This window comes from Pseudophryne corroboree, unplaced genomic scaffold, assembly GCF_028390025.1.
Source record: "Pseudophryne corroboree isolate aPseCor3 unplaced genomic scaffold, aPseCor3.hap2 scaffold_298, whole genome shotgun sequence".
NCBI lineage: Eukaryota > Metazoa > Chordata > Amphibia > Anura > Myobatrachidae > Pseudophryne > Pseudophryne corroboree.
The window spans coordinates 117101-132000 of NW_026969651.1; the positions used below are offsets into that span (position 1 = coordinate 117101).

At 37.4% G+C, this 14900-nt stretch overlaps 1 non-coding gene and 1 pseudogene across 1 annotated transcript; one reads left to right on the forward strand and one right to left on the reverse strand.

Moving 5' to 3' along the window:
- The first annotated feature begins 9440 nt into the window (after positions 1-9440).
- On the forward strand, positions 9441-9603 carry LOC135015889 (U1 spliceosomal RNA). Its single transcript, XR_010214067.1, has one exon. It is a non-coding gene; the product is annotated as a U1 spliceosomal RNA (small nuclear RNA).
- A 3246-nt stretch (positions 9604-12849) lies between these two features.
- Positions 12850-13028, reverse strand: LOC135015975 (U1 spliceosomal RNA; annotated as a pseudogene).
- Between the last annotated feature and the right edge of the window lie 1872 nt (positions 13029-14900).

Sequence of the window (14900 nt, forward strand, 5' to 3'; positions counted from 1 at the left end):
TGATGCATTGGGGCAACGATTTTGTGAGAAACATCTTCACCCTTAAATAAAGATTTTCTTAATTCCTTACCTGTGTGCTAATTAGATATCACCTTGTTTTCACATTAAACAGACTTCCACATGAGAAAGCAGCAAGGATGCAGTGGCGTTAATGTTTCCTGGTGTCAACCTGTATTATTTCAGTAGATATTGAAATGAGGATGCATCTTGCTGCCTTTCCAATGAAGCAAGTTTAATTTAGTAATAGGTGAAAAACCATCCCTACAAAGGTGTTAATCAGAGACTTGGCTTTGTGGACACTTTTCAGAGAACAAATTTGTTATCATAAAAATAAAGCCAGAAAATGAAGAGCTGTTTAATCACTCAATTGTATTTTTCTGCCAGCATTTTTCTTTTTCTCTGCAACCCACTGCTAAATTGTGCTTCCTAGCTGTTTTTTTATAAAATCACTTAATCAAATCTAACTCTGATTACATCAGAGAAGGCCAGGTACCCTACACCATAAGAGGGGGTTTGCAATTTTGACTTGTCTACTTAAATATCACCAAAATCTGATCACAAGGTCAATTACGTCCCTGGGTGGGATTGAACCACCAACCTTTTGATTAATAGCTGAACACACTAACCGATTGCGCCACAGAGACACTTTGCAAAAAGAATATACTGACAAAGACTAATAAGCATTCATCTAGAACGTTTCCTAGAAAAACTTTAAAAAGTCAATAATCTGGAGAGTTTTTGTAAGATGTTTCTTCCAGCAACCAATGAAGAAACACATTGGTACTTTCGCATGATGAGTGAGTGCTTCAGGATCTCTTGCACTTACATGTGCAGCAGAGTACTGTAATGGAAGCATGCTGGGTCCATAACCCAGAGGTAGGCAGATTGAAACTATCCTCTGCTATATGCATTTTTTTTTGTTCATTAAAGTAATCCAAAACTGGGATTGATATTTTAGCTTTTATTTTTACTTAAAGTACAATAACTTTTACCATTTTAATTTGTTTTAATAGTATATTGACAGTATTGTTTTCTTTCAAAAATCCAATTAATTTTCTTTACCCGATTATTAAAATGGTAACTGACAAAAACAAACTACATTGTCACCAGAAGAGCAATACAAAATGTACAAGTGATATATTAAAATCATCTTTCCAGCTTGAATTTCAATGATGCATTGGGGCAACGATTTTGTGAGAAACATCTTCACCCTTAAATAAAGATTTTCTTAATTCCTTACCTGTGTGCTAATTATATATCACTTTGTTTTCACATTAAACAGACTTCCACATGAGAAAACAGCAAAGATGCAGTGGCGTTAATGTTTCCTGGTGTCAACCTGTATTATTTCCGTAGATATTGAAATGAGGATGCATCTTGCTGCCTTTCCAATGAAGCAAGTTTAATTTAGTAATAGGTGAAAAACCATCCCTACAAAGATGTTAATCAGATACTTGGCTTTGTGGACACTTTTCAGAGAACAAATTTGTTATCATAAAAATAAAGCCAGAAAATGAAGAGCTGTTTAATCACTCAATTGGATTTTTCTGCCAGCATTTTTCTTTTTCTCTGCAACCCACTGCTAAATTGTGCTTCCTAGCTGTTTTTTTTATAAAATCACTTAATCAAATCTAACTCTGATTACATCAGAGAAGGCCAGGTACCCTACACCATAAGAGGGGTTTTGCAATTTTGACTTGTCTACTTAAATATTACCAAAATCTGATCACAATGTCAATTACGTCCCTGGGTGGGATTGAACCACCAACCTTCTGATTAATAGCTGAACACACTAACCGATTGCACCACAGAGACACTTTGCAAAAAGTACATACTGACAAAGACTAATAAGCATTCATCTAGAACGTTTCCTAGAAAAACTTTAAAAAGTCAATAATCTGGAGAGTTTTTGTAAGATGTTTCTTCCAGCAACCAATGAAGAAACACATTGGTACTTTCGCATGATGAGTGAGTGCTTCAGGATCTCTTGCACTTACATGTGCAGCAGAGTACTGCACTGGAAGCATGCTGGGCCCATAACCCAGAGGTAGGCAGATTGAAACTATCCTTTGCTATATGCATTTTTTTTTTGTTCATTAAAGTAATCCAAAACTGGGATTGATATTTTAGCTTTTATTTTTACTTAAAGTACAATAACTTTTACCATTTTAATTTGTTTTAATAGTATATTGACAGTATTGTTTTCATTCAAAAATCCAATTAATTTTCTTTACCCGATTTTTAAAATGGTAATTGACAAAAACAAACTACATTGTCACCAGAAGAGCAATACAAAATGTACAAGTGATATATTAAAATCATCTTTCCAGCTTGAATTTCAATGATGCATTGGGGCAACGATTTTGTGAGAAACATCTTCACCCTTAAATAAAGATTTTCTTAATTCCTTACCTGTGTGCTAATTAGATATCACCTTGTTTTCACATTAAACAGACTTCCACATGAGAAAACAGCAAAGATGCAGTGGCGTTAATGTTTCCTGGTGTCAACCTGTATTATTTCCGTAGATATTGAAATGAGGATGCATCTTGCTGCCTTTCCAATGAAGCAAGTTTAATTTAGTAATAGGTGAAAAACCATCCCTACAAAAATGTTAATCAGATACTTGGCTTTGTGGACACTTTTCAGAGAACAAATTTGTTATCATAAAAATAAAGCCAGAAAATGAAGAGCTGTTTAATCACTCAATTGGATTTTTCTGCCAGCATTTTTCTTTTTCTCTGCAACCCACTGCTAAATTGTGCTTCCTAGCTGTTTTTTTATAAAATCACTTAATCAAATCTAACTCTGATTACATCAGAGAAGGCCAGGTACCCTACACCATAAGAGGGGGTTTGCAATTTTGACTTGTCTACTTAAATATCACCAAAATCTGATCACAAGGTCAATTATGTCCCTGGGTGGGATTGAACCACCAACTTTTTGATTAATAGCTGAACACACTAACCAATTGCGCCACAGAGACACTTTGCAAAAAGTACATACTGACAAAGACTAATAAGCATTCATCTAGAACGTTTCCTAAAAAAACTTTAAAAAGTCAATAATCTGGAGAGTTTTTGTAAGATGTTTCTTCCAGCAACCAACGAAGAAACACATTGGTACTTTCGCATGATGAGTGAGTGCTTCAGGATCTCTTGCACTTACATGTGCAGCAGAGTACTGCAATGGAAGCATGCTGGGCCCATAACCCAGAGGTATGCAGATTGAAACTATCCTTTGCTATATGCATTTTTTTTTGTTCATTAAAGTAATCCAAAACTGGGATTGATATTTTAGCTTTTATTTTTACTTAAAGTACAATAACTTTTACCATTTTAATTTGTTTTAATAGTATATTGACAGTATTGTTTTCTTTCAAAAATCCAATTAATTTTCTTTACCCGATTATTAAAATGGTAATTGACAAAAACAAACTACATTGTCACCAGAAGAGCAATACAAAATGTACAAGTGATATATTAAAATCATCTTTCCAGCTTGAATTTCAATGATGCATTGGGGCAACGATTTTGTGAGAAACATCTTCACCCTTAAATAAAGATTTTCTTAATTCTTTACCTGTGTGCTAATTAGATATCACCTTGTTTTCACATTAAACAGACTTCCACATGAGAAAACAGCAAAGATGCAGTGGTGTTAATGTTTCCTGGTGTCAACCTGTATTATTTCTGTAGATATTGAAATGAGGATGCATCTTGCTGCCTTTTTAATGAAGCAAGTTTAATTTAGTAATAGGTGAAAAACCATCCCTACAAAGATGTTAATCAGATACTTGGCTTTGTGGACACTTTTCAGAGAACAAATTTGTTATCATAAAAATAAAGCCAGAAAATGAAGAGCTGTTTAATCACTCAATTGGATTTTTCTGCCAGCATTTTTCTTTTTCTCTGCAACCCACTGCTAAATTGTGCTTCCTAGCTGTTTTTTTTATAAAATCACTTAATCAAATCTAACTCTGATTACTTCAGAGAAGGCCAGGTACCCTACACCATAAGAGAGGGTTTGCAATTTTGACTTGTCTACTTAAATATCACCAAAATCTGATCACAAGGTCAATTACGTCCCTGGGTGGGATTGAACCACCAACCTTTTGATTAATAGCTGAACACACTAACAGATTGCGCCACAGAGACACTTTGCAAAAAGTCCATACTGACAAAGACTAATAAGCATTCATCTAGAACGTTTCCTAGAAAAACTTTAAAAAGTCAATAATCTGGAGAGTTTTTGTAAGATGTTTCTTCCAGCAACCAATGAAGAAACACATTGGTACTTTCGCATGATGAGTGAGTGCTTCAGGATCTCTTGCACTTAAATGTGCAGCAGAGTACTGCAATGGAAGCATGCTGGGCCCATAACCCAGAGGTAGGCAGATTGAAACTATCCTTTGCTATATGCATTTTTTTTGTTCATTAAAGTAATCCAAAACTGGGATTGATATTTTAGCTTTTATTTTTACTTAAAGTACAATAACTTTTACCATTTTAATTTGTTTTAATAGTATATTGACAGAATTGTTTTCTTTCAAAAATCCACTTAATTTTCTTTACCCTATTATTAAAATGGTAATTGACAAAAACAAACTACATTGTCACCAGAAGAGCAATACAAAATGTACAAGTGATACATTAAAATCATCTTTCCAGCTTGAATTTCAATGATGCATTGGGGCAACGATTATGTGAGAAACATCTTCACCCTTAAATAAAGATTTTCTTAATTCCTTACCTGTGTGCTAATTAGATATCACCTTGTTTTCACATTAAACAGACTTCCACATGAGAAAGCAGCAAGGATGCAGTGGCGTTAATGTTTCCTGGTGTCAACCTGTATTATTTCAGTAGATATTGAAATGAGGATGCATCTTGCTGCCTTTCCAATGAAGCAAGTTTAATTTAGTAATAGATGAAAAACCATCCCTACAAATATGTTAATCAGATACTTGGCTTTGTGGACACTTTTCAGAGAACAAATTAGTTAGCATAAAAATAAAGCCAGAAAATGAAGAGCTGTTTAATCACTCAATTGGATTTTTCTGCCAGCATATTTCTTTTTCTCTGCAACCCACTGCTAAATTGTGCTTCCTAGCTGTTTTTATAAAATCACTGAATCAAATCTAACTACATCAGAGAAGGCCAGGTACCCTACACCATAACAGGGGTTTTCGAAATTTTGACTTGTCTACTTAAAGATCAACAAAATCTGATAACAAGGTCAATTACGTCCCTGGGTGGGGTTGAACCACCAACCTTTTGGTTAATAGCCATACACACTAACTGATTGCGCCACAGCGACACTTTGCAAAAGTAGTTACTGACAAAGGCTAATAAGCATTCATCTAGAACGTTTCCTATAAAAACTTTAAATAGTCAATAATCTGGAGAGTTTTTGTAAGATGTTTCTTCCATCAACCAATGAAGAAACACATTGGTACTTTCCCATGATGAGTGAGTGCTTCAGGATCTCTTGCACTTACATGTGCAGCAGAGTACTGTAATGGAAGCATGCTGGGTCCATAACCCAGAGGTAGGCAGATTGAAACTATCCTCTGCTATATGCATTTTTTTTGTTAATTAAAGTAATCCAAAACTGGGATTGATATTTGTGCTCTTTTATTTTTACTTAAAGTACAATAACTTTTACCATTTTAATTTGTTTTAATAGTATATTGACAGTATTGTTTTCTTTCAAAAATCCAATTAATTTTCTTTACCCGATTATTAAAATGGTAATTGACAAAAACAAACTACATTGTCACCAGAAGAGCAATACAAAATGTACAAGTGATATATTAAAATCATCTTTCCAGCTTGAATTTCAATGATGCATTGGGGCAACGATTTTGTGAGAAACATCTTCACCCTTAAATAAAGATTTTCTTAATTCCTTACCTGTGTGCTAATTAGATATCACCTTGTTTTCACATTAAACAGACTTCCACATGAGAAAACAGCAAAGATGCAGTGGCGTTAATGTTTCCTGGTGTCAACCTGTATTATTTCCGTAGATATTGAAATGAGGATGCATCTTGCTGCCTTTCCAATGAAGCAAGTTTAATTTAGTAATAGGTGAAAAACCATCCCTACAAAGATGTTAATCAGACACTTGGCTTTGTGGACACTTTTCAGAGAACAAATTAGTTAGCATAAAAATAAAGCCAGAAAATGAAGAGCAGTTTAATCACTCAATTGGATTTTTCTGCCAGCATATTTCTTTTTCTCTGCAACCCACTGCTAAATTGTGCTTCCTAGCTGTTTTTTTATAAAATCACTTAATCAAATCTAACTCTGATTACATCAGAGAAGGCCAGGTACCCTACACCATAAGAGGGGGTTTGAAATTTTGACTAGTCTACTTAAAGATCACCAAAATCTGATAACAAGGTCAATTACATCCCTGGGTGGGATTGAACCACCAACCCTTTGATTAATAACCAAACACACTAACCGATTGCGCCACAGAGACACTTTGCAAACTTACATACTGACAAAGGCTAATAAGCATTCATCTAGAACGTTTCCTAGAAAAACTTTAAAAAGTCAATAATCTGGAGAGTTTTTGTAAGATGTTTCTTCCATCAACCAACGAAGAAACACATTGGTACTTTCCCATGATGAGTGAGTGCTTCAGGATCTCTTGCACTTACATGTGCAGCAGAGTACTGCATTGGAAACATGCTGGGCCCATAACCCAGAGGTAGGCAGATTGAAACTATCCTCTGCTATATGCATTTTTTATTGTTAATTAAAGTAATCCAAAACTGGGATTGATATTTTTGCTCTTTTATTTTTACTTTAAAGTACAATAACTTTTACCATTTTAATTTGTTTTAATAGTATATTGACAGTATTGTTTTCTTTCAAAAATCCACTTAATTTTCTTTACCCTATTTTTATAATGGTAATTGACAAAAACAAACTACATTGTCACCAGAAGAGCAATACAAAATGTACAAGTGATATATTAAAATCATCTTTCCAGCTTGAATTTCAATGATGCATTGGGGCAACGATTTTGTGAGAAACATCTTCACCCTTAAATAAAGATTTTCTTAATTCCTTACCTGTGTGCTAATTAGATATCACCTTGTTTTCACATTAAACAGACTTCCACATGCGAAAGCAGCAAGGATGCAGTGGCGTTAATGTTTCCTGGTGTCAACCTGTATTATTTCAGTAGACATTGAAATGAGGATGCATCTTGCTGCCTTTCCAATGAAGCAAGTTTAATTTAGTAATAGGTGAAAAACCATCCCTACAAAGGTGTTAATCAGAGACTTGGCTTTGTGGACACTTTTCAGAGAACAAATTTGTTAGCATAAAAATAAAGCCAGAAAATGAAGAGCTGTTTAATCACTCAATTGGATTTTTTTGCCAGCATATTTCTTTTTCTCTGCAACTCACTGCTAAATTGTGCTTCCTAGCTGTTTTTATAAAATCACTGAATCAAATCTAACTCTGATTACATCAGAGAAGGCCAGGTACCCTACACCATAACAGGGGGTTTGAAATTTTGACTTGTCTACTTAAAGATCACCAAAATCTGATAACAAGGTCAATTACGTCCCTGGGTGGGATTGAACCACCAACCTTTTAGTTAATAACCATACACACAGACTGATTGCGCCACAGCGACACTTTGCAAAAGTACATACTGACAAATGCTAATAAGCATTCATCTAGAACGTTTCCTAGAAACATTTTAAAAAGTCAATAATGTGGAGAGTTTTTGTAAGATGTTTCTTCCATCAACCAATAAAGAAACACATTGGAACTTTCCCATGATAAGTGAGTGCTTCAGGACCTCTTGCACTTACATGTGCAGCAGAGTACTGTAATGGAAGCATGCTGGGTCCATAACCCAGAGGTAGGCAGATTGAAACTATCCTCTGCTATATGCATTTTTTTTTTGTTAATTAAAGTAATCCAAAACTGGGATTGATATTTTTGCTCTTTTATTTTTACTTAAAGTACAATAACTTTTACCATTTTAATTTGTTTTAATAGTATATTGACAGTATTGTTTTCTTTCAAAAATCCAATTAATTTTCTTTACCCGATTATTAAAATGGTAATTGACAAAAACAAACTACATTGTCACCAGAAGAGCAATACAAAATGTACAAGTGATATATTAAAATCATCTTTCCAGCTTGAATTTCAATGATGCATTGGGGCAACGATTTTGTGAGAAACATCTTCACCCTTTAATAAAGATTTTCTTAATTCCTTACCTGTGTGCTAATTAGATATCACCTTGTTTTCACATTAAACAGACTTCCACATGAGAAAGCAGCAAGGATGCAGTGGCGTTAATGTTTCCTGGTGTCAACCTGTATTATTTCAGTAGATATTGAAATGAGGATGCATCTTGCTGCCTTTCCAATGAAGCAAGTTTAATTTAGTAATAGGTGAAAAACCATCCAAGAGCTGTTTAATCACTCAATTGGATTTTTTTGCCAGCATATTTCTTTTTCTCTGCAACCCACTGCTAAATTGTGCTTCCTAGCTGTTTTTATAAAATCACTGAATCAAATCTAACTCTGATTACATCAGAGAAGTCTAAATACCTAACACCATAACAGGGGGTTTGAAATTTTGACTTGTCTACTTAAAGATCACCAAAATCTGATAACAAAGTCAATTACATCCCTGGGTGGGATTGAACCACCAACCTTTTGGTTAATAGCCATACACACTAACTGATTGCGCCACAGCGACACTTTGCAAAATTACATACTGACAAAGGCTAATAAACAATCATCTAGAACGTTTCCTAGAAAAACTTTAAAAAGTCAATAATCTGGAGTGTTTTTGTAAGATGTTTCTGCCATCAACCAATGAAGAAACACATTGGTACTTTCCCATGATGAGTGAGTGCTTCAGGATCTCTTGCACTTACATGTGCAGCAGAGTACTGCAATGGAAGCATGCTGGGCCCATAACCCAGAGGTAGAAAGATTGAAACTATCCTCTGCTATATGCATTTTTTTTGTTAATTAAAGTAATCCAAAACTGGGATTGATATTTTTGCTCTTTTATTTTTACTTAAAGTACAATAACTTTTACCATTTTAATTTGTTTTAATAGTATATTGACAGTATTGTTTTCTTTCAAAAATTCACTTAATTTTCTTTTCTGTGTGCTAATTAGATATCACCTTGTTTTCACATTAAATAGACTTCCACATGAGAAAGCAGCAAGGATGCAGTGGCGTTAATGTTTCCTGGTGGTAGTGGGGTACTGTGTTTGTGCTTTCCTCTGGTCAGCTCTGGTAAAAGTCAGATTTCTTTGTCTCAGATCTTCCTCTAGCCTTGTTCTTCTTTCGAGAGTTCCCTTGTGCTGCCTCAGTTGGATCTCCTTCACTTGACAGGGGGGGTACCCGAGCAGCGACCCTCCCCAGCACTAGCCCAACTCCTACTTACCTGCCAGGTGAGATACTATGATCAGGAAGGTGCTTCTCCCAGGGAAAGGCTCACCCATTGCACTCTGGGTGTGCTGCTCCTGCGATTTCCCCAAATGTGGGAAACTTGACTGCATAATTTGTGTTTCCCCTGGTCGGCTCTCGTATAATTCAGATCTCTTTGTCTCAGGTCTCTCTCCAGCCTAGTTTGCTGTCTGTTTCCACTTCTCTTTTCTTAAACCGCTCCCTTCTATGCCCTTGTGCACCTTAATTAAATCTAACTCTGATTACGTCAGAGAAGGCCAGGTACCCTACACCATAAGAGGGGGTTTGAAATTTTGACTTGTCTACTTAAAGATCACCAAAATCTGATCACAAGGTCAATTACATCACTGGGTGGGAACCTTTTGGTTAATAGCCCATGTAAGTGCAAGAGATCCTGAAGCACTCACTCATCATGGGAATGTACCAATGTGTTTCTTACAAAAATTCTCCAGATTATTGACTTTTTAAAGTTTTTCTAGGAAACGTTCTAGATGAATGCTTATTAGCCTTTGTCAGTATGTACTTTTGCAAAGTGTCGCTGTGGCGCAATCAGTTAGTGTGTATGGCTATTAACCTAAAGGTTGGTGATTCAATCCCACCCAGGGACGTAATAGACCTTGTTATCAGATTTTGGTGATCTTTAAGTAGACAAGTCAAAATTTCAAACCCCCTCTTATGGTGTAGGGTACCCGGCCTTCTCTGATGTAATCAGAATTAGATTTGATTAAGTGATTTTATAAAAAACAGCTAGGAAGCACAATTTAGCAGTGGGTTGCAGAGAAAAAAAATTATGCTGGCAGAAAAGTCCAATTGAGTGATTAAACAGCTCTTCATTTTCTGATTTTATGTTTATGCTAACAAATTTGCTCTCTGAAAAGTGTCCACAAAGCCAAGTCTCTGATTAACACCTTTGTAGGAATGGTTTTTCACCTATTACTGAATTAAACTTGCTTCATTGGAAAGGCAGCAAGATATATCCTCATTTCAATGTCTACTGAAATAATACAGGTTGACACCAGGAAACATAAACGTCACTGCATCCTTGCTGCTTCCTCATGGGGAAGTCTGTTTAATGTGAAAACAAGGTGATATCTAATCAGCACACAGGTAATGAATTAAGAAAATCTTTCTTTATGGGTGAAGATGTTTCTCACAAAATTGTTGCACCAAGGCATCATTGAAATTCAAGCTGGAAAGATGATTTTAATATATCACTTGTACATTTTGTACTGCTCTTCTGGTGACAATGTAGATTGTTTTTGTCAATTACCATTTTAATAATCGGGTAAAGAAAATTAATTGGATTTTTGAAAGAAAACAATACTGTCAATATACTATTAAAACAAATTAAAATGGTAAAAGTTATTGTACTTTAAGTAAAAATAAAAGAGCAAAAATATCAATCCCAGTTTTGGATTACTTTAATTAATAAAAACAATGCATATAGCAGAGGATAGTTTCAATCTGCCTACCTCTGGGTTATGGACCCAGCATGCTTCCATTACAGTACTCTGCTGCACATGTAAGTGCAAGAGATCCTGAAGCACTCACTCATCATAGGAAAGTACCAATGTGTTTCTTCATTGGTTGATGGAAGAAACATCTTACAAAAACTCTCCACATTATTGACTTTTTAAAATGTTTCTAGGAAACGTTCTAGATGAATGCTTATTAGCCTTTGTCAGTATGTACTTTTGAAAAGTGTCGCTGTGGCGCAATCAGTTAGTGTATAAGGCTATTAACCAAAAGGTTGGTGGTTCAATCCCACCCAGGGACGTAATTGACCTTGTTATCAGATTTCGGTGATCTTTAAGTAGACAAGTCAAAATTTCAAACCCCCTCTTATGGTGTAGGGTACCTGGCCTTCTCTGATGTAATCAGAGTTAGATTTGATTAAGTGATTTTATAAAAAAAACAGCTAGGAAGCACAATTTAGCAGTGGGTTGCAGAGAAAAAGAAAAATGCTGGCAGAAAAATCCAATTGAGTGATTAAACAGCTCTTCATTTTCTGGCTTTAGTTTTATGCTAACAAATTTGTTCTCTGAAAAGTGTCCACAAAGCCAAGTCTCTGATTAACACCTTTGTAGGGATGGTTTTTAACCTATTACTAAATTAAACTTGCTTCATTGGAAAGGCAGCAAGATGCATCCTCATTTCAATGTCTACTGAAATAATACAGGTTGGCACCAGGAAACATTAACGCCACTGCATCCTTGCTGCTTTCTCATGTGAAAGTCTGTTTAATGTGAAAACAAGGTGATATCTAATTAGCACACAGGTAGGGAATTAAGAAAATCTTTATTTAAGGGTGAAGATGTTTCTCACAAAATCGTTACCTCAATGCATCATTGAAATTCAAGCTGAAAAGATGATTTTAATATATCACTTGTACATTTTGTATTGCTCTTCTGGTGACAATGTAGTTTGTTTTTGTCAATTACCATTTTAATAATAGGGTAAAGAAAATTAAGTGGATTTTTGAAAGAAAACAATACTGTCAATATACTATTAAAACAAATTAAAACAGTAAAAGTTATTGTACTTTAAGTAAAAATAAAAGAGCCAAAATATCAATCCCAGTTTTGGATTACTTTAATTAACAAAAAAAATGCATATAGCAGAGGACAGTTGCAATCTGCCTACCTCTGGGTTATAGGCCCAGCATGCTTCCATTGTAGTCCTTTGCTGCACATGTAAGTGCAAGAGATCCTGAAGCACTCACTCATCATGGGAAAGTACCAATGTGTTTCTTCATTGGTTGATGGAAGGAACATCTTACAAAAACTCTCCAGATTATTGACTTTTTAAAGTTTTTCTAGGAAACGTTCTAGATGAATGCTTATTAACCTTTGTCAGTATGTACTTTTGCAAAGTGTCTCTGAGGCGCAAACAGTTAGCGTGTTCAGTTGTTAACCAAAAGGTTGGTGGTTCAATCCCACCTAGGGACGTAATTGACCTCGTTATCAGATTTTGGTGATCTTTAAAAGTAAAAATTTCAAACCACCTCTTATGGTGTAGGGTACCTGGCCTTCTCTGATGTAATCAGAGTTAGATTTGATTAAGTGATTTTATAAAAAAAACAGCCACGAAGCACAATTTAGCAGTGGGTTGCAGAGAAAAAGAAATATGCTGGCAGAAAAATCCAATTGAGTGATTAAACAGCTCTTCATTTTCTGGCTTTATTTTTATGCTAACAAATTTGTGCTCTGAAAAGTGTCCACAAAGCCAAGTATCTGATTAACACCTTTGTAGGGATGGTTTTTCACCTATTATTAAATTAAACTTGCTTCATTGGAAAGGCAGCAAGTGATGTCATCCAAGCAGTGGGTCAAAGTTGGCTTCAAACCTCGTCTGCTTATGAAAAGAGAAAAGGGGTATGCAGGGCATGGCGGCCTTTTGCGGTGCTTGGATGACCCCTAGTTCGCATTAAATAATGCAGTCGAGTTTCCCACATTTGGGGAAATCACAGGGGTCAGCATACCCAGAATGCAATGAATGAACCGCACCCTGGGAGAACAGTCTTCATGACCATGGTATCTCCTATGCAAAATAAGTATGATTTGGGATAGGGCTGGGGAGGGCCGCTGCTCAGGCACATCTCTGTCAAGTAAAGGAGATTCAACTGAGGCAGCACAAGGGAACTCTCATCTGGGGACAACAACTGCAGGGAGAACACATATTTTCAGATGAACATGGGAGGGCAGAAGGCTGCCTAATACTGAAGCACCCCCAAACAACAAACCAAATGCAACAACTAGTGCAAGCATTCCTGGGGGAAGGCCTGCAGCAGATGGATTTGCATATGGCGATGTCATCCAAGCAGTGGGTCAAAGTTGGCTTCAACCCTCGTCTGCATATGAAAAGAGAAAAGGGGCGTGCAGGGCATGGCGGCCTTTTGCGGCACTTGGATGACCCCTAGTTTGCATTAAACACCTCCACCCTCCGTCGGTGTGGGGCTTATGTTGGCTATGCCCCAGCCCCTGAAGCATTCAAGCTGATTTCTTGCAGCAGCTGGGCACTGTAAAAGCTCCAGAGCTGCTCTGTAAGGCAAGTAAAAGGGTGTGGGCCCTGCAGCACTACCTGTAGTTCGCATTGTGCGAGACCCCTAGTTCGCATTAAACACCCCCACCCTCATTCGGTGTGGGGCTCATGTTGGCCATGCCCCAGCCCCTGAAGCATTCACGCTGATTTCTTGCAGCAGCTGGGCACTGTAACAGCTCAAGAGCTGCTCTGTAAGGCAAGTAAAAGGGTGTGGGCCCTGCAGCACTACCTGTAGTTTGCATTGTGCATTGGAAGGCACAAAGTAAGCAGACGGGAGGAGAAGTCAGGATAGTGCACAAGGGTATAGACGGGAGGGGCTCAAGAAAAAAGAAGTGGAAACAGACAGCAAACTAGGCTTCCAATGCACAATGCAAACTACAGGTAGTGCTGCAGGGCCCACACCCTTTTACTTGCCTTACAGAGCAGCTCTGGAGCTGTTTAATCACTCAATTGGATTTTTCTGCCAGCATAATTTTTCTCTTACGTCCTAGAGGATGCTGGGGACTCCGTAAGGACCATGGGGGATAGACGGGCTCCGCAGGAGACATGGGCACTTAAAGAAAGACTTTAGATCTGGGTGTGCACTGGCTCCTCCCTCTATGCCCCTCCTCCAGACCTCAGTTTACTACTGTGCCCAGAGGAGACTGGGTGCTTTTCAGGGAGCTCTCCTGAGTTTCCTGACAGAAAGTATATTTGTTAGATTTTTTTATTTTCAGGGAGCCTGCTGGCAACAGACTCCCTGCATCGAGGGGCGGAGGGGAGAGATGCACACCTACTTCTGTGAGTTGATAGGCTCTGCTTCTTAGGCTACTGTACAGCATTAGCTCCAGAGGGATCGGTACGCAGGTCTCACCCTCGCCGTCCGTCCCAGAGCCGCGCCGCCGTCCCCCTCGCAGAGCCGGAAGATAGAAGCCGGGTGAGTATGAGAAGAAAAGAAGACTTCAGAGGCGGCGGGAGACTTCATGATCTTCACTGAGGTAACGCACAGCAGTAAAGCTGTGCTCCATTGCTCCCATACACCTCACACACGGCAGTCAGTGTAAGGGTGAAGGGCTCAGGGGGGACGCCCTGGGCAGCAATATAGACCTCTCTTTGGCAAAATAAATATATATGCAGCTAGGCACTGTATATATATATATAAGAGCCCCCGCCATTTTTTTACTATATTTGAGCGGGACAGAAGCCCGTCGCTGAGGGGGTGGGGCTTCTCCCTCAGCACTCACCAGCACCATTTTCTCCACAGCACCGCTGAGGGGAAGCTCCACGGACTCTCCCCTGCTTATACCACGGTAGAAAGAGGGTCTTAAAGAAGAGGGGGGCACATAATTAGGCGCATATATATATGGAAATACAGCGCTACTGGGTAAACATAAAATTATTGTGTTTTT